The sequence below is a fragment of the Bubalus kerabau genome, chromosome 11 (assembly GCF_029407905.1).
Source record: "Bubalus kerabau isolate K-KA32 ecotype Philippines breed swamp buffalo chromosome 11, PCC_UOA_SB_1v2, whole genome shotgun sequence".
Taxonomy (NCBI): Eukaryota; Metazoa; Chordata; class Mammalia; order Artiodactyla; family Bovidae; genus Bubalus; species Bubalus kerabau.
The window spans coordinates 26,927,770-26,947,516 of NC_073634.1; the positions used below are offsets into that span (position 1 = coordinate 26,927,770).

At 38.7% G+C, this 19,747-nt stretch overlaps 1 long non-coding RNA gene across 7 annotated transcripts in view; it reads right to left on the minus strand.

Moving 5' to 3' along the window:
* The window catches only part of LOC129622964 (uncharacterized), a 232,328-nt gene that overhangs the window by 191,091 nt on the left and 21,490 nt on the right, over positions 1–19,747 (minus strand). Inside the window, exon 3 of one of the 7 annotated variants that reach the window (XR_008700210.1) lies at positions 13,366–13,569. The exons of the other annotated variants lie outside the window; for them this stretch is intronic. This is a non-coding gene — a long non-coding RNA (uncharacterized LOC129622964). Of the gene's footprint in view, positions 1–13,365; positions 13,570–19,747 lie in introns of those variants that run through there. 7 annotated transcript variants of the gene reach the window in all.

Sequence of the window (19,747 nt, forward strand, 5' to 3'; positions counted from 1 at the left end):
TTTGAGTCACAAGGTACTCTAGAGTCTCAGTTTATATCAGGAAAGGAAAAAAACAGTATTAAGTGAATGTTGTAGAATGGAGAATCCTATATAACCACAAACTCTGATTAACAAAATGTCATTTGTATTTATATTTCTACAGGTAAATGCATTTATATATACATATATATGCATATTTACTTGAGTTTAACATTAAACATATTGAACATGGACAATTTTTATTTGACTCTAAAATGTATCAAAAATCTTCCCAAATCCTGAGATTATCATTTTGAAGGTCAAATGATATATTTTATTAATTGTGAAAGATGAATAGAGTCACAGAAATGAAGGTAACAGATAATGGGAAAGCTGGAGATAGCTTTTACCAAAAGTGGTACATAGCAACCATAACAGAGTAGTCTAATGAGTACAGGGTTTCTTGTTAGGTTAATGAAAATGCTCCAGAATTAGACTGTGGTAACAGTTTAACAATCTTGTGGATGTACTAAAAACCACCAAGTGTATACTCCCAACAGATGGATTTTACTTTATGTGAATTACAGCTCAATAAATAATCATTCTTCTCCCGAATAACCTACTTAACATATTATATTAATGGTGGTTTGGTGGTGGTTTAGTTGCTAAGTCGTGTCTGACTCTTGCGATCCCATGGACTGTAGCCTGTCAGGCTCCTCTGTCCATGGGATTCTCCAGGCAAGAATACTGGAGTGGGTTGCCATTTCCTTCTCCAGGGGATCTTCCCAACCCAGGAATTGAACCCAGTCTCCCACCTTGCAGGCAGATGATTTACCAACTGAGCTATGAGGGAATACATACCTGCAATAAAATTAATTCAGTGTTCTGATTATATAAACAATCACATACAATCTTAAAAACTTTCTTCAGGGTTAATAGCAAGGAAGCCAGTAATAGGTAATTTAATCTTGTTTGTAGAGGTGGGCAAGGGAAATAGGGCTTCTATCAAGTTCAGGGACTGACTTCTTGGAAGTGGGTACCAGTAGGATGCTTCAGCTGAAGAACATATCTAAGGTCAACATCACTTTGCATTTATTAATGAATTTCACTATGAAACGTCAGCAACTGTACAGTAAGACTACAGGAAATTACTCAAAAGCAGGCTTCAAGAACAAAAAACTGATAAAATGCTTTTTATTACGGTAGCTGCAGAAGTGGTTTTTTTTTTTTTTTTTTTGCTAATTTCAAAAATCTGACAGTCTTTGTAAGGCAAATCCATTTGGGATGGTGGCCCCATTGGATTTCCTTGAAGATGGTTGACCCCATATATGATTATCTCTAAATTATTTAGGAATAGAGAAATAAATATAACCAATTACTTTATATCAATTTATCTGCCAATATAGCTGGATATTCCTTCCTCATCTTTGTAACAATGGAACTTGGACCAATTAGACTGATGTTGTCTGGCTATTTATTCATTTAGTTTTGCTTACTTTACTTACAGTGGGGATATAATTTAAAAATTATGCAATACCTATGTTCTCTAAAAATAAAAAGCATTTAAACTTTCTCCATAGCTTTCCATTTGCTCTATTTATCAGCATAATATAATTCTCCCCTATAGACAACTGAATGGTACATATAATAACTACAATTATGCATAATGACCTAGGAAAGTAGCTTCTTTATTATTAATTTAATTGATTTAATTTAATTTATTAATTATAAATTATTAATTTCCTAAATAATTTAGAATATTTAAATTCCCAAAGCCTACAGTAAACATCTCTTTTTCAAAATTTATTCCTGCACTTGCCTGCCTTAAGACAGAGTGACCATAAATGAACAGTTCTCTCATAATTAGAAATAATCAAAAGTACATACTTAATTAGAAATTAAGGTGAATTATAATAAATTCAGAATAATTTTAGAAGACTTTTTAAAATAAAGCCCAATTGCATTCTTGATTTCTTGAATTTGAAACTATTTTTAAATGTTATATGCAAAGGAATAAAATAAAAAATAAATTATAAGGAGTTATAAGTCATAGAAGAAGAAATTGGTTATAAAAGAATGAGTATTTTACTTAAATGTGTTCAGTTAATAACAATCGAAACATAGACTAGAAAAGAATTAGAAATTTCTTTTCCTCCCTAACTTAATTCAGAATCACGTGGAGAATTTTTTTTTTTTTAATAATTGACCCCCTCTCCCATAGGTTGTGTTTTAGATGGTCTGATGAGATACCTACTTACTGACCATTTTTTAAAGTTCCTAGGCAATTCTGTTGAGCAGCCACAATTGAGAATTACTATTCCTAAGTCTTACTCCATACAGCTCAAACTTTATCCCCTCCTTTAACCTTCTCTGTATAGTTCTGCTTAAAGTAATGTTTTTGTTCTCCAAACTACCTGCATATATAACCACCTGTATATACAACCTGTGTAGATGACCACCTGTATCTTGCCTGTTACTGCTTCTTGATCTATCTGGTAATCCAGTTACATGGATGCATCATTTACTTGACTACATCTGTGCCCTTGAAGAAGATGTGTGTTTACACACATTAAGTCCCCAATACCTATTTACTGTATGAATGAATGAATGAAAATAAATGCTTATGCTTTCCCACATTCCCTAAATTTGGTCTCATGACCTATCCCGCTCCCTTATTGAACTTCTGCCACCTTGTTTCCCCTTCCCAACACGATTACAGTCAGCTCTGGGCCCTACTCATTTCATATAGCTATTAAAATACACAGGGATGATAAGATTTGGGGGAGATAGGACTAACAGACCATAATCAGCAATATGAGAACTATAAAGTTCTAAAACTTACTTTTGGTTGTCTAAGACTCGATGTTCGGGCTTTTTTTCCATGTTTGTATGTTTTGTCCTTGAAGAAAAGGGGGACACTCACTGCTGTATTGTCTTCCACTCAGCATGTGTGCAGAGTTCTGATCCGTGCCTTCTTTAATGTCTACGTCTTACTCTACGTAATGCTATGACAACACATAGCAGCTAAATTCTAGGTGTCACGTTGTTTCAGTTTTGAAAACGCCACTTTCAATTCTAGGCAAGAGAATGTTTCAAACTGTGACTACTTAGAATAATGGTAAACTTCCTTTTTTGGTGACAGATAATTTCTTACCTGTCTGAATTCAGATATTCTTGATTTGCCTCTAGGTAAGATAAATGCATATCTTTTGCCTTCTTGATGGGAAATAACTAAGTTGGGTGACTTTTTAAAAACCCTGTAAGAAGATAGAAGTCCATATTTTGAAGAACACAAATGAGCCAATTTAAAGAAAGAAGTATCAGAATATAAGAACATTGCAGAAAGAATGAACAGTCTGTACTCTCAAATCACCCTTTCTCACCCATCTTCTTCTTCTCTCCTAAATTTTTTTTGTTCTTCTCTCCTTTAATATGTTTGTTTTCCTGAAATGTCTACTCTCAAAACTCCTCTATTCACATTCTACAGACTCTCCTTTGAAGGTATTGACTCCTTTTCCCACTGATAAACTTCCCAAAATATGCATCTAACCATTCTTGATGCTAAGTTCCTGGTATGTAATCCAAATAACTTTTAGATATCTCTAACTAGATGTCAAACATGACATGACCAGATACAAACTTGTCATTTCATCCCAACAAAATTCCTTTCCCTCTAGCCCCTCTCTCAGTAAACAGCAAGCTGTCTGTCCACACACAGCTTAAGGAAGGAATTTGGGCATCATCACACAGGGCCGCACCTCCTCACTAACCACCCTCCATCAATCAATATATCTTGGCAATAAATTCTCTCCTTAGTATCCTTAAAACCTGACTGCTTCTCCCTTCCTTCTTATTGCTATTATCATCACTTCTCTCCTGCTGCTGCTGCTGCTGCTAAGTCGCTTCAGTCATGTCCGACTCTGTGCCACCCCATGGACTGCAGCCTACCAGGCTTCTCTGTCCATGGAATTCTCCAGGCAAGAACACTAGAGTGGGTTGCCATTTCCTTCTCCAATGCATGAAAGTGGAAAGTGAAAGTGAAGTCGCTCAGTTGTGTCCGACTCTTAGCGACCCCATGGACTGCAGCCTACCAGGCTCCTCCATCCATGGGATTTTCATTAACTATTTTATTAGCTATTAAGAAAAAGATCTAGTCATATCAATTCCTACTTAAAATCCCTCCCAGGTCAATGATATTTTCTAAACAAGTAAACAGAATATGGCACACAAATATCTATGTCGTCTGGCTCTTATCTAGCTCCATGTCATAAACATCAAGCATTAACTGTCCTCTCGGGAAGTTTCACCTGATGCCCCAATCTGGATGAAGAACCCTGTTTGGGGTCAGAACATTCAGAGCATGAATTGATTTGTCAGTTCAGTTCAGTTCAGTCGCTCAGTTGTGTCTGACTCTTTGCGACCCCATGGACTGCAGCACACCAGGCCTCCCTGTCCATCACCAACCAATTCCTGGAGTTTATCCAGACTCATGTCCATTGAGTAGGTAATGCCATCCAACCACTCATCCTCTGTCTTCCACTTCTCCTCCAGCCTTCAATCTTTCCCAGCATCAGGGTCTTTTCAAATGAGTCAGTTCCTTGCATCAGGTGACCAAAGTATTGGAGTGTCAGCTTCAACATCAGTCCTTCCAATGAATACTCAGGACTGATCTCCTTTAGGATGGACTGGTTGGATCTCCTTGCAGTCCAAGGGACTCTCAAGAGTCTTCTCCAACACCACAGTTCAAAAGCATCAATTTTTCAGTGCTCAGAATTTATTTGTACTGTATAATTAATGGTCCACTTGACTATCCTGCCTTATAAAAAGTGAGTCTCTTGAGGGCAGAGGCAGTACCACATTACGTTTTAAATTTCCATAATTTAAAATAGTAACAGGCAAAGAGTAAGCAAGACTCATTGGAAAAGACCCTGATGCTGAAAAAGACTGAGGGCAAGAGGAGAAGGGGGAGACAAGACGATGAGATGGTTGGATGGCATCACTAACTCAACAGACATGAGTTTGAGCAAACTCCGGGTGATAGTGAAGGACAGAGACACCTGGCATGCTGTAGTTCATGGGGTTTCAAAGAGGGAGATACAACTTAGTGAATGAACAACCGTAACAACTATACCAACAGTGGCAACTAATAGGAAGCCTTTCTATGCATACTCTATTTTGGCCTTGCTCCTGAATCTCAGATAGTTGATCACAGCACAGAGTTCTCTTTAGATTCTGAGCTGGTGGCAGAATGAATTGGAAGGAACATGAAATCCTTTTCACTCTTCTTCAACAGTAAAGATTGTTTGCATAATGCTAGGAAAGACAAAGCCATTTTGTAGCTCAGCTCTTCATAAATACATGCCTTAGACACTTACTGAACACAGCAAAAATAAAACATTCCTCTTGCCCCGGATTTCTCCAGAGAAGAAAGAAAGCAAAATTTCAAAAGAATTTTTAATAGTTGCAAAAAGCTTTGGCTTAAGAAAACAACGTATTAGAAAGTATGCATGAAATTAAATCTAGTCCAAAAGCCCAAGATTAAAAACTTGTCAGAGGTACCCTTTACATGGGCATGTAAGTGATCAACTATGACATCTATGAAGTGGGAGCCAAGAGACCTTGATCTCAAGTCTTTGCCTTGGGCAAGTCATTCAAAGTCTCCTCATCCCAGTCTCCACTTTATAAACAGGGCTGTCTGCCCAGCCTGCCTCACAAAATTATTTTAAGAAATCAAATTCACGCATTTGAACATTTATTTTAACAAATATTTTTTGAATGTCACTATTCTAGGCATCAGTGATGCAACTGTTCAAAAGCCAAGTTCCAGGCCTCCTGGAGCTTACATTCTATTGAGAAAGACAAATCAAATAAATGGGTGGATGGACACCTTCAAGGAGTGATGAGAGCTCAGAAGAAAAGTAAACCAGGGTTAGGGGGTAAAGAATGACAGGGTGGTCTGTATTTTGTGGAGAAAGGGAGGCAGGTTCTCATCTGAAGAACTGCTTTCTGAGAGGAGATCTGAGTGCAGCAAGAAGGCAAACTGTATTGGCATCTGTAAGACTATTCCAGGCAGAAGAACTGCAAGGAAAAGGCCCTGAGGTGGGCACATGCTTAGTACTTTCCAGGAACAGTAAGGAGCCAGGGCTGTTGGAGCCAAATTACTGGAAGCAAGAGAAGGAGGAAGTAAGGTTAGAAAAAGCCTAGAGCCAGACATGGTGTATGTGTGAAAGCATTTTGGAAACTATTATTGACAGCAAAGTTTTAAGGCTGAGTCACCCCTAAATGGCGTGGGAGACTGGCATCACTCTTTGTTAATTTTAAATAGTTTCTATTAATACTTATCACACGGGACTCTTGGTATCATTCATGGTACTGGTATGGATTATATCATCAGATGAGCTAATTTCACCCACATATGAGCACACATGTGCACATATGCACACACACATGTACACATACAGAGTTTGTCTCCATTGTGTTTTATACTGAAGTCTTGGATTTTTTTTATTTTCTGCAGACAGTAACAGTAAAGCAGCGAGAGCAAATAGCACCACAGAGACCCCCAAAGTCACAGCTTTTGTTGATTTTAAAGCAACAGCCAGGCCCCTGTTATAACTGGAGCCTGACCTAGCTTTTATCACTAGAGAACATTGAAAACTTGGAGTCATAATAAAATGATAGACAGCGAACAGTTTAGATAGGAGACCAAAAGAAACAAATAAATGAGCTAGGACAGTCATGGAGGTGATAAAGAAAAGCCACAAAGAAAAAGAAGGCATACCAATTTTTATGTGTTAAATGATAGCTAAGATTGACCCAGAAGATGGTAATATGATCTGATCTCTAAAGATTTGGTTTTTTAGGGGTGGCGAATGTCTCAAAAATATTCAGCTCACAAGGTGCTTAAAAAATAACAGGCACTTCAGTACAGGAGAATCCACAGCTACAGTTTTAAAATTCCTTCTCCCTGCCCCTCTAGTAGACACCTTTCCACCTCCAACTTGCTCCCTCTACAGTCCTCTTCTCTACATTCTCTCCACTGCAGAAATTGATCCCAAATGCCTGCTCTCTCTCCTGTGTTTAATGCCTACATGTTTTGTTAAGAGACATCTCTCCCTGTCTGCCTTTATGTGCTACTTTCTCAATGTATCAATGAACAAGCCAATTTTCTTCCTTCTCTCCTAAATCAGTTTTCCTTTATGACTCCACAATTTATTTTCTAAGCACCAAAATTCTTGGTTACTCCAACTCAAATCCTCAAAGTTATACTTAATGCCTTCTCTCTCACATCCTCCTAAGTTCAATCAATGATTGAGCCCCATTAGCTTGCTTTGTTTCCTTTCCCTCTTGCTTTCTTATTCCTCTACACTTGCCTAGACAACTGTAGTAGATTCTTGGCACACCTCTCCCTCTAGGCTCTCACCTTTCAAATACGTTTAATAAAATGCCACCAGGGGATCTTCCAAAGTAGACCTCTCCTCAGGCCACTGCCCTCCTTAAAAATTCTTTGAAGGTTCTCCATAGCTCAAAAAATAAAAGCCACACTCCCATGCCAAGTATTCAAGGTTCTCCATGGTGGGATCCAAGACTATCTTTCAGCCTTTTTAATATCCTACTCCTTGCCCCCCACCACATATTCATTGCAGCCTGAAAAGTGACCCACCACCCTCTGAACAGATCACGGTACTTCCCTGCTGCTTTTCACTTGTGCCGTACCCTACACCCAGATTTCCCTCCATAGCCACCTTTTAATATCTTATTTCTACTTTAAAGATAAGTTCAAAATACTATCTCAGGAATTGATTTCCCAAAACAGATATGATGTCTCTGGCCTCTGAACCCCCCAGTGGCACACTAACCATGCATACATCTGGTCACTCTTCCAGCAAGTGCTTAGTAAGCACCGCCCATGTATTTCACTAACATCATAGTTTTGTTCCTCTCAGTCCCTTCACTTGTCACCTTCTTCACACCCTCTTAAATTGTAAGTTCACTGAAGACATATATTTTCACATTTATGTCTTTTTAGAACCAATCACAATGGAAGGCATCTGAGAGACTAAATACATATCCATCTGAATAGAGAAATGCTTGATTGTTGTACTCTACATGAGAGGAGCATCTTGGCTTTCTTAAGAGAGAAATGGAGGGCAGCTGTCTCATACTCCTCTCTCATCCAGCTTAGAATTCTTCTCCCTCAAAATCGTAAAACCTATACAAAGACAGTGGTCTCCTTCACCTTTGTTCTGGCATCCATTGGAGTGTAGTCAGGCGAGGGGCAGGGGTCTATAGTGCTCTTGCATTCTGTCTGCAGGTCTTGTCTTAGAACCAAACCAAGGGGAGGCAGAACAGACTCCAGTCATCTAGTAGACTTAGAAGTGACAAGGCAAACAGAAAGAAAACCTTTGAGCTCATCAGCAGTAGAGGTTATCCACTTTGAGGTCCATGAGGTCCCAGGAATGCCATGGCTGGTGACCCAAGTCCTGGCTCTGACTCTCTAACTCCTGACCTCAGATACATTAAACTTGTGAGGACAAAGAAAGAATACTGAGAGATAACGGCAATGAAAAAATAGAAATACGTCCCAAAAAATGTTCACTAGAGGTTCAAGAAGTTGTATGATTATTTTGAGAAAATATCCAATTGTTCCAGTATGTCTAAAAACTAGTGTCCAAGAGTGCTAGAGCTACAAAAATATCAAAAGGGAAACAAGTAAAGAAATTTGGACAAAATTAGATATCAGAACTTGTAATAGTTAGCACAGTGATCATACATCATTGTAATACCTTACGGAATTCTGCAAAAAAATTCAAATTTGAATCATTCCTGGTCTCCAGATTTATAAACATTTGATCTTGAGTACAGAATTGCCTTATCTCTGCAATTCAACAAACATGCTGCTTTGGCAGTTCCTGGTGTAATGGAAGGTTATTTCTGTTTTTGTGATGATTCCCTGCCTCTAAGTAAGCACTAAGAGTTAAATATAAAGGTGTATTCATTTAGAGTGTCATGTGCATTCTGATAATGTCAGTAGGTTGGCATTAATTATACTGGAAAAGAATATTTGATGTATTTGAAAAAGTCAGTCATTTTGAACAGTACACAGCCACAAAATTTAGGTACGAATTCTGAGTCTTAATTCAGAAAGCCTGATACTCATATAGCCCTCCCTGTGTACACTTTGTGACCTTCAGATGAAACATCGGTAATATTGTATATTTATTCCAAAAAGCACCAGGATGAGAGGCCAGTGCACACTTGCTTCCCTGAGGCCTTCATCATTCTCCAGCATTTTATGGAAAAATTTGTTTCAATTTTTGAGCCACGGAGTTGAAATGCTATGACCAAAAGCTATGGATCGTATTTTCTTTATATTAGAGAAGATCGGGATTGATCATCTTTTTGTGTACAGTATATATCAGAGTGGCAGGGAATGTTTTCCGCTTATATAAAACTTCCCCCAATAAACACCCCAAGCAGTATATTTTTTTTAACACCTAACCCAAAAGCAACTCATACAATTTTTCTTTCAGAGTCTAACAAGCCATAAACTTAAAAGTGCTCCAAGGCTTTTCAGAATTTTAGTTCAAAACTATACACTTGAACATGCACACAGCTGCACACACACACCATTAAATACTCTTTCAGCCATCTCACCAATAGATATCATGGGTAAGTTCTGAAAAGCAAGAGACATAAGTGGGGACACGATAAATTTGTTTTTGTTAAATGAGGAGCAAAGGATATTCAGAGAGAATATTCTAGAAGAGCAATGACATGGGAGCCAAAGAAGTTATCTAAAGAGGTTATCCAAGATAAAGGGAACCAGGTAAAAAACTATGTCCAAAAAGAAAGATTTTTGCCTGGGGAGGTTAAATAAGTCTGAGAGGGTAAATAGAAGACTCAGGCTTGAGTTCCGTTGAAGTAGCAGTATACACAGCAGAACTACCATCTGCAGAAGTTTGGGCTTTCCCTGTTGGTAAGAAGGGCACTCTTACAACAGGACGGCCATAAAAGATACTCACATACAAGATTTTTATTATCACAGACTAAATGTGCACTCTTAAGAAAATGGTTAAGAAAAGTGTCACACACTCAGAAGACTATTTTGTAGTTACTAAGCATGATGGTAATAAAAAAACTTCTGAGGGAATTCCATGATGGTCCAGTGGTTAGGACCTGGTGCTTTCACTGCTGGGGGCCCAGGATCAATTCCTGGTCAGGGAACTAAGATCCCACAAGCCACACGGCATGACCATCAACAAAAGCAAAATGGAAAAAGAGCCCTGCTGATAGTCCAGTCCAACTTTCTCATAAAAGAAAAAAAGAGAAAGCTTCTGATTACATGGAGCAAAGCATGTGCTTTAATAATTAATAGGAAAAGTCAGGATTGTACAGAATATAACTCTGCTAAAGACTCTGCAATAAAAAGAGGGCTGATGGCACTATTTGCAATAGCCAAGACATGCAAGCAACCTAAAGGCCCATCAATGATATGATAAAGAAGTGGATGATAGGTTATAGGATAATAGGTTATAGGGCCTAAAGGCCCAGGATGATATGATAAATGAATGATAAAGAAGTGGAAGATAGACAAAGATGCAATAGAGTATTACTCAGCCATACAAATGAATGAAATAGTGCCATTTGCAGCAACACAGATAGGCCAAGAGATTATCCTACTAAGTGAAGTTAATGCAGATAAAGATAAACATATATAGTATCATTTACATGTGGAACCAAAAAAAAAATACAAATTAACTTATTTACAAAGCATAGATAGACTCACAGACATAGAAAACAAACTGATAGCTATCGAAGGGCAAAGGGGTAGGGAGGGAGGAATAAATTAGGAGTTTGGGATTAACAGATACACGCTACTAAATATAAAACAGATAAACAAGGACCTACGGTAAAGCACATGGAACTATATTCAATATCTTATAATATCCTATAATGGAAAAGAATTGAACCCAAATCTTCTGCTTTGCAGGAGGATTCTTTACCATCTAAGCCACCAAAGAAGCCCAAGAAAATACATATGAATATTATATATGAACCACTTTGCTGTATCCTGAAATTAATACATTGTAAATAACAAAAAAAAAATTAAAAAATTAAAAGTTGACAGATCACATTTAAGTTTCCGCTAAGATGTTATGATTATAAAGCTTTTCTTTTTGTGTCATTTTTATTGTTATTTCATTTTCTGCATCTATGTGTTTTCTTGATTTTTTTCTCACTATATCTTATTTTAATAACAGAAACAGTAAAAGTAAACCTTGTTTATTCTATAGGTCATAACACCCAGAATTGTGTTGTCACACACAGAGGTGAGAAGTGGGAGTTGAAAGATGGAGCTTGAGTACAAAGCTGTGGCTGTCTAATGGTGTGAATTTAAGCAAGTCACCTGACCTCTGTAATATGACCATCATCTGCTGACATAAGGAACATGTGCTCTAGATCAGTCTCTTTCCCAAGTGTTTGGCCCAGGTTATCTTATTGAATACTCCCATCAAAAAAGTAGATATGTCTCATTCTACCATTACATAGACGAGAAAACTGAGACAAAGAAATGACGAAGATTACAGAGCCAGCAAATGGTAGAAGTATAGACTATAACTAGGACTATAACTCCGGAGAAGGCAATGGCACCCACTCCAGTACTCTTGCCTGGAAAATCCCATGGACGGAGGAGCCTGGTAGGCTGCAGTCCATGAGGTCGCTAAGAGTTGGACATGACTGAGCGACTTCACTTTCACTTTCTACTTTCATGCATTGGAGAAGGAAATGGCAACCCACTCTAGTGTTCTTGCCTGGAGAATCCCAGGGACAGGGGAGCCTGGTGGGCTGCTGTCTATGGGGTCGCACAGAGTCGGACACGACTGAAGCAACTTAGCAGCAGCAGGACTATAACTCAGAACTAACTTTGTGTGTCCTGACCCTTTCACCTACAAAGTAAACTTTTCTTCGTAAACTTTTCTACTTATGTTCCCATCAAGGCAGGACTCTTCATTCCTTTTGCTCATTGATATATCTCAAGCAATTAGCACCAGTGCTTAGCGCACAGCAGGTATTCAGCAAATATTTGTTGAATAAAAGTACTAGCAGAGGAAATTGAACCCATGGCTTTAAGAGTTCTCGAAATAGCTCTCAAAAGTCACCTTCTACAAGCTGAAATGTTTTTGCAGTCCCATATTTTAACTTAAAATGTGATGTGGACTTTGTATTCTACTTCATAATATCATATATGTGATTTAATAATTATATCAATATGTGGTTTCACCTGAAAATCATTTTTCAAACTACTCAACTCAAGCAACTTGGTCCCCTTTCTCTCACCAGATAAGTGATATGGGTGCTCCTGGAAGGTGTGACATATTTATCCTTAGGTTTCTCGTATGCCCGGCATACCTTGAACGCCACAATGGGAACACATACTCAGGATCTAAGTGACCTCTAATGTTCTCACCAGCTCAGAAAAAGCTTTTGGAACAGTACGATCCACCGGATAAAACTGAACTAGTGAGACACACAGCACAACCTCTTATGTTCTGGACATAAAGCTTTTATGTCTTTCATCTTAGGCTGCATTAGTTTTTTTTTTGACAGCTAAAATAAATTAGCTCATTTTCAGCTTGCAATGAACTAAAAGCCCTAGATCTTTCTTATAGTCACTGCTGTAAACCAGAATACACCTCACCTTATTCAGGCATATTTTAATTTTTTTTGAACTTGTGTGAAAGATTTTACATTTCCTCCCTCATAAAAATCAATCATGAGGTTCAGGTCATCATTCCAGTCTGTTGAGAGCTTTTATTGAACCCAGTTATGTCACCTTTCATAGGAGCTATCTGATGGAAATTTTTCAGATATGCCTTCCATGTCTTCATTCAAAGCATTTAAAAACAACAAAAAAACAAACAACAGTGCAGGAAAGGCTTTAGGGCATGCCACCAGACACCTTCATCGAGGTCAAAGATGTTCATGACTGAGAGGAAAAGCTTGCCTTAGTGAAAGGACACATCAAAATACCTGTGGGCATGAGATATTTTTATATTTTTCAAAATAAAAGGAATTAGCTTTAAAGGACCAAACACACTGACCCAGGATGACAAAGAATAAGTCATCAACAGGCTAGGTATGGTGATCAATTACCTGTGAATTTGCCCATCTGCACTTTCATCCATTTTTGTCTATAGGATATAGGGGGGGAAATGTTGATTGCATGAGCTTCTAAATCAAGACATCAGATGAACCATTCTAATATTTTTTTTTTAATAGGGCTTACTTGGCATCGTTTAGTTTCACTGCTTTTTCTCTAAGAGTTCAAAAACAATAGGCAGGGTTTTTTGGGTTTGGTTTTTTTTTTTTTTTTTTTTCTGGAAATTAACATCCATTTCACTGGTATAAAGATTCTGGAGTTTTCCATAGCAGTTAAAATTACTTTTATCTTTCTGTAGCAGATGTCAAGAGAACCCCACTCATTACCACTTCAGTCTTCTCTGAAGGTCACTGCATACTTCCTTCATATCTGCCAGAGGGACAAAGAAGACTTCTAGACCCCAGAGCAGAGTAGAATTTGCCAGAGGATTAATGCTCCAGGCCATCCTAATGAGGGATAAAGTTTGATGGATTAAAAACCCCAGATGGATCCCCTTGGTAAGACAACTGAGGCATATCTGGCAGTCTCTCACAATATGAGATGAGATGAGCTTAATTTTCAGCAGAAATAATTCACTAATTAATGCACCTTTGCTGGCTTTCCTTCTCCCTACAGCTCACTTTCCTACTCCGATTCTGTGCTTCCTGGGATTACGTTCCTAAAACCTACTTGCACCCACATCCTCATCTCTGGAAGAGAATCAAAACTACAAGAGTACTTCCGGTCTCCCAGATGACTTCATCTCTGTGATATTCCTAAATGTGCTGAAGGCATTTGCCCCATCACATCAATCATCATTTCACTACCTATAGATGCAATGCGTTTGTGTATACAGACTGGAAATCACTGAAAACCTATGCATAGGTCCTTTCTGACCACTGCTCCACATTGATTTCCTGGTCCTTAGTCAGGTTTATTCTAGTTTACAGTATAAAAGTCCTTCTTGCTGGGCAAGAGGAAGACAAATCAGAAGTTAAGCAGTATTGTCTTTGTTCTCTCTCAAGATACCTTGCCACATTGAAAGTCTTCAAAAGAAGAACTCAAGGTTAAAAACATATACTTAGTGCTAAAACTAAGAAACATCCAAATATTCCACTGAAAAATTAAATAAGCATTTATAAGATAGTTAACCTAACAGAAGCAGAAGGTATTAAGAAGAGGTGGCAAGAATACACAGAAGAAACATACCAAAAAGATCTTTACGATTCAGATAATCACGATGGTGTGATCACTCACCTAGAGCCAGACATCCTGGAATGTGAAGTAAAGAGGGCCTTAGGAAGCATCACTATGAACAAAGCTAGTGGAGGTGATAGAATTCCAGTTGAGCTATTTCAAATCCTGAAAGATGATGCTGTGAAAGTGCTGCACTCAATATGCCAGCAAATTTGGAAAACTCAGCAGTGGCCACAGGGCTGGAAAAGGTCAGTTTTCATTCCAATCCCAAAGAAAGGCAATGCCAAAGAATGCTCAAACTACCGCACAACTGTACTCATCTCACACGCTAGTAAAGTAATGCTCAAAATTCTCCAAGCCAGGCTTAAGCAGTACGTGAACCATGAACTTCCAGATGTTCAAGCTGGTTTTAGAAAAGGCAGAGGAACCAGAGATCAAATTGCCAACATCCGCTGGATCATGGAAAAAGCAAGAGAGTTCCAGAAAAACATCTACTTCTGATTTATTGACTATGCCAAAGTCTTTGACTTTGTGGATCACAACAAACGGTAGAAAATTCTGAAAGAGATGGGAATACCAGACCACCTGACCTGCCTCCTGAGATATCTGTACGCAGGTCAAGAAGCAACAGTTTAGAACAGGACATAGAACAACAGACTGGTTCCAAATGAGGAAAGGAGTACGTCAAGGCTATATGCTGTCACCCTGCTTATTTAACTTATATGCAGAGTACATCATGAGAAACGCTGGGCTAGATGAAGCACAAGCTGGGATCAAGATTGCCAGGAGAAATATCAATAACCTCAGATATCCAGATGACACCACCTTTATGGCAGAAAGAGAAGAACTAATGAGCTTCTTGATGAAAGTGACAGAGGAGAGTTAAAAAATTGGCTTAAAAAATCAACATTCAGAAAACTAAATCATGGCATCTGGCCCCATCACTTCGTGGCAAACAGATGGGGAAACTATGGAAAGAGAGACAGACTTTATGTTTGGGGGCTCCAAAATCACTGTAGATGGGGCCTGCAGCCATGAAATTAAAAGATGCTTGCTCCTTGGAAGAAAAGTTATGACCAACCTAGACAGCACATTAAAAAGCAGAGACATTACTTTGCCAGCAAAGGTCCATCTAGTCAAAGCTATGGTGCTTCCAGTAGTCATGGATGGATGTGAGAGTTGGACTGTGAAAAAACCTGAGCACAGAAGAATTGATGCTTTTGAACTGTGGTGTTTGGAGAAGACTCTTGAGAGTCCCTTGGACAGCAGGAGATCCAACCAGTCTATCCTAAAGGAAATCAATCCTGAATATTTATTGGAAGGACTGATGCTGAAGCTGGAACTCCAATACTTTGGCCCTACCTGATGCAAAGAACTGACTCATTGGAAAAGACCCTGATGCTGGGAGGGATTCAGGGCAGAAGGAGAAGGGGATGACAGAGGGTGAGATGGTTAAATGGCATCACTGACTCAATGGACATGAGTTTGAATAAACTTCAGGAGTTGGTGATGAACAGGAAAGCCTGGCATGCTGCAGTCCATGGGGTCACAAAGAGTCAGACATGACTAAGCAACTGAACTGAACTGAATGGAATGTTTATCTATAAGATACTAAGAGATTAAGCAGTTCCTAAGTGGAAATATTGTGTCTTTATCATTCAATGGTTTGAATTCTAAACTAGGATTCTATTATTCTTTCAACAAACAGTTCTTAAGTCCCCAGTATGTTCCAGGCATGGTGTTAAAAAAAGAAAAAAAAATGGACAGCTACATCTGAGAATAAGATTTGCCCCCAATTCTAAGGAATTTATGGCTGAGTAGACAATTGGTGGTTGGGGCGGTAAGTATGGGCAGGAGTGATCCTTCTGACCACTCCACATCATTCCTCTAGTGCCATGCAAGTAAAATCTTGAATTCCTATATGTGTCATATTCCACAGGAAGTAAATTATTCTCATACTAAATTGATACTTAATCATATCCTAAAGCTCCTAAAGCTTTTGAGTCTTTTTAATAAACTGGCATATTCTTCCCCCTGCACTTTCTTTTTTACACTGATGAGAACACTGAATATCCCCTAGAGCTCCCAGAATTCTTTGTGATGCTCTGCGTGCATGCCTGTGTGCTAAGTCGCTTCAGTTGTGTCTGACTCTGCACCCTATGGACTGTAGCCTGCCAGGCTCCTCTATACATGGGATTCTCTAGGCAAGAATACTGGAGTAGGTTGCCCTGCCTTTCTCCAGGGTGTGTTCTACTCCTGCTTAATTCTCTTCCACTGGGATGTTTCATCTGGCTGAAGGAGAAAGGCACCTTGTTAAAGACTCATAGGAAGGTTACACTGTAGGCAGAAGCACTGAGCAGAAAATGCTGTCTGTGTAAAATGGTTGGTCCTCATGGGAAGCCTGCCAGGTTAGCACATTAAGCCAAAAGGGAACACCTTGTGGTCAAGAACATTAGCCTGAAGAAACAGAACCCCAAGGGCCCCTTCTCTGAAACTGCCACAAAGCAAATCTATTCCAAATGTGCCTGGCACTAAACCACATTTAGTTCAGTTCAGTCGCTCAGTCGTGTCCGACTCTTTGCGACCCCATGAATCGCAGCACGCCAGGCCTCCCTGTCCATCACCAACTCCCAGAGTTCACTCAAACTCATGTCCATCGAGTCGGTGATGCCATCCAGCCATCTCATCCTCTGTCGTCCCCTTCTCCTCCTGCGGCCAGTCCCTCCCAGCATGAGGGTCTTTTCCAATGAGTCAACTTTTCGCATGAGGTGGCCAAAGTATTAGACCCTTGCTAAGAAACCAAGTTTCCACAACAGAGTTTCACATGGCAGTTCTCAGAACAGATTTAGGAATATGTCACTTCAGATATTGCTTGTCTTTGCAAGAAGCCTTTTTCAGCTAAACACAAAAAAGTCACCTATAGACATATTACACGTGATCTTGTACTCTGTTGATAATGACCTTTCTCAGGAAATGCACTGTTTACATGACTCATTCTTTTTTAGGAATAACATAGCGATCACTTTTAGGAAACTCAGCTATTAAAATACCTGAGTTTCAAAGAAGAAACCCTCTTCCTATTATGTTTCTTTCATTAAAGTGAGTCAGATGCATCATGGCTTTTGAAATAGAAATGGTTAACAGATTTGCTCTGGAGGAAAACCATTTCCAGAGACAGTAAAAGGTTTCCAAGTTTTTGCTACGGGAAAAAATCTCTCTTTCAAATGTCCCTTTTCCCTTCCTCCAACTAAATAAGGCTGTGATATTCACTATCTGATGAGACAGAGACACTCTGTTTTTTTGCTCCCTTCCTAGGTTTGTGGCCATAAGAGTGTCACAATCTTTCTGAGGCTCAGTTTTTCTCTTTTTCAAAATGAACTCATTTAGGCTGTAAAGGGATGCTATATTTACAGTGCCTGGCATAGAGCTGGCACCCAGTAGAGTAAGTGGTGGTAACAAGATAATACCTGCAATAGCAGGAGCTGTGCCCCGAGAGCACTTGCAACCCAGACCACTGCTCTGGTGCTCTTTCGGTTTGTACTCCCTGGTTCTGGGAGTTCGCAGGTTTGCGAGATTTCCTATTAACTTTCCCTTGTAAATGTATCTTGGATGACTGAAGCCTTCACACACATGCAGTGGCTGAGTGTCAACACAATACCAGCCGAATCCAGTTTACAAGGTTTTCATCCCAATGTCTCTAAGCATGCCTACATGGAATTTACGATTCAGAGATTTTTCTCCCTTCATCTTAGAGGGTAAAGGTAAGGGATCCTTGTCCATCCTAAAAAGGCCTCTTCGGCAGAGGAACTTGGCCTGCAAATTTTATGTACATCAACTCTTACTTATTAAATAACTTATTAATTAAATCACTTATTTCTCATTAAAGGGAGAGTTATTTTGAACAACTCATCTGATATGTGTATTTCCTAACAATTTAAATGGTGAATAAAAGCCTATCCTGACATACAAAATATATGATACACAGGTTAACGTCAAGATGTATGACACTTCTGGACTAAGCGGTCAGCGTTTGTCAGGTTGTTTTACTCGTCAGCCACACCGCTGTACAGGAAAATGTACCTTTACAAAGCTGTTCTTTGAAGGAGCCTATCCTCTGTTGGTTTGTCTGCTTTTTGCTGTAAGACTAATTAGCCATGACAATTAGCATGGGTGGGAGTTCTGAGAGAAACAGGATAAACTGAAATGAAACCATGCTACAGGCAAGTCACTGTAATAAAAATGAAACATGAGATATTACACAGGCAAAATGCTGTACTTCCCCGGGCTCATGGCCACCAAATACATCTTTTTTGACACTTCTCAGAATGATAAATCTTTCACGGGCTGGTAGGTTTGTTTTTGTTTTTTTTTTTAAAGAAAGCTTGCACTTAAGGCACTTCGACACAGAAGACAATCCAAATTTATAAATTGTATACACTTCAAAGAAAAAATTCAGACAATATAAGACAACTCAGAGTCAAAAAAAGTCAGTATGTAAAACTGAAAATTTACAACAAGAAAATCATATGAAATCCTAGTTTGGGGTCATTGGGGCATTACTGTAGGACCTTTAAAGCAAATCAGTATTCTTCATTGATAGCTCAAAAATGTAAACTATAAATATACAGCAGAAGCATTTCTATATAGGTTTCCATAATCCAGTCTATGCAGAAATGCTACACCAAATACATAAAGTACTTGTGAAAGAAATGACCATTTATATTTGGCGGTACCTTGGACCTCTGCCATTCTTTAAAGGGCTTTCATTGTTTAATTGTTATATGGTGTGGGCACTCCTTGGGACCCACAGGATTACGGATTTACTTTCTGATCAATGAATACACATGGGCTTTTAAAGGGAATAAACAGCAAAGATGAGGCTTCGCTTGCTGCAAAGGTCATGAACACCATTGTGAGAATAAGTTTATTCTTTTTAGTCAAGAATTGGAATGAGTCATGATGACCTTGGGAGAGAATGTCACATCTCAAAAATGGGATTAAGCCAGAGACACAGGTTAGTGCTCAAGGTAGGGCCATTTTTCCAATTTTCACAACCCACCTTGGTATTTTACACTCATAATAATTGTTTTCCTTTCAGTTAAAAAAAATCTATTACTCTGGGTTCTGTGGGGTTTTTATAAAAGCCACACAAAAATAAGGAATTTAGCTTTGCTATTTGCCCCTGAAGCAGGACAGATGTTTAAGAGATTACAGTTAACTTCAATACATGCAAATCTTATTTTTCCTAAAAATAATTTTTCCTAAAGGGAAAAAAAATTTGCTAGTGATGTTCTTGCAACTACAAACTTGTCTTCACTTGAGAAGGCCATTTTAAGAAGAATTACTTGTTTTTCAAAGTTAATACATAATTAATGCAGAATAAATTGCTTCTTGGCCGTATTACTCTAATGATAGGTAAATCTGAGGAGATTTCCTGAGCAGCATTCG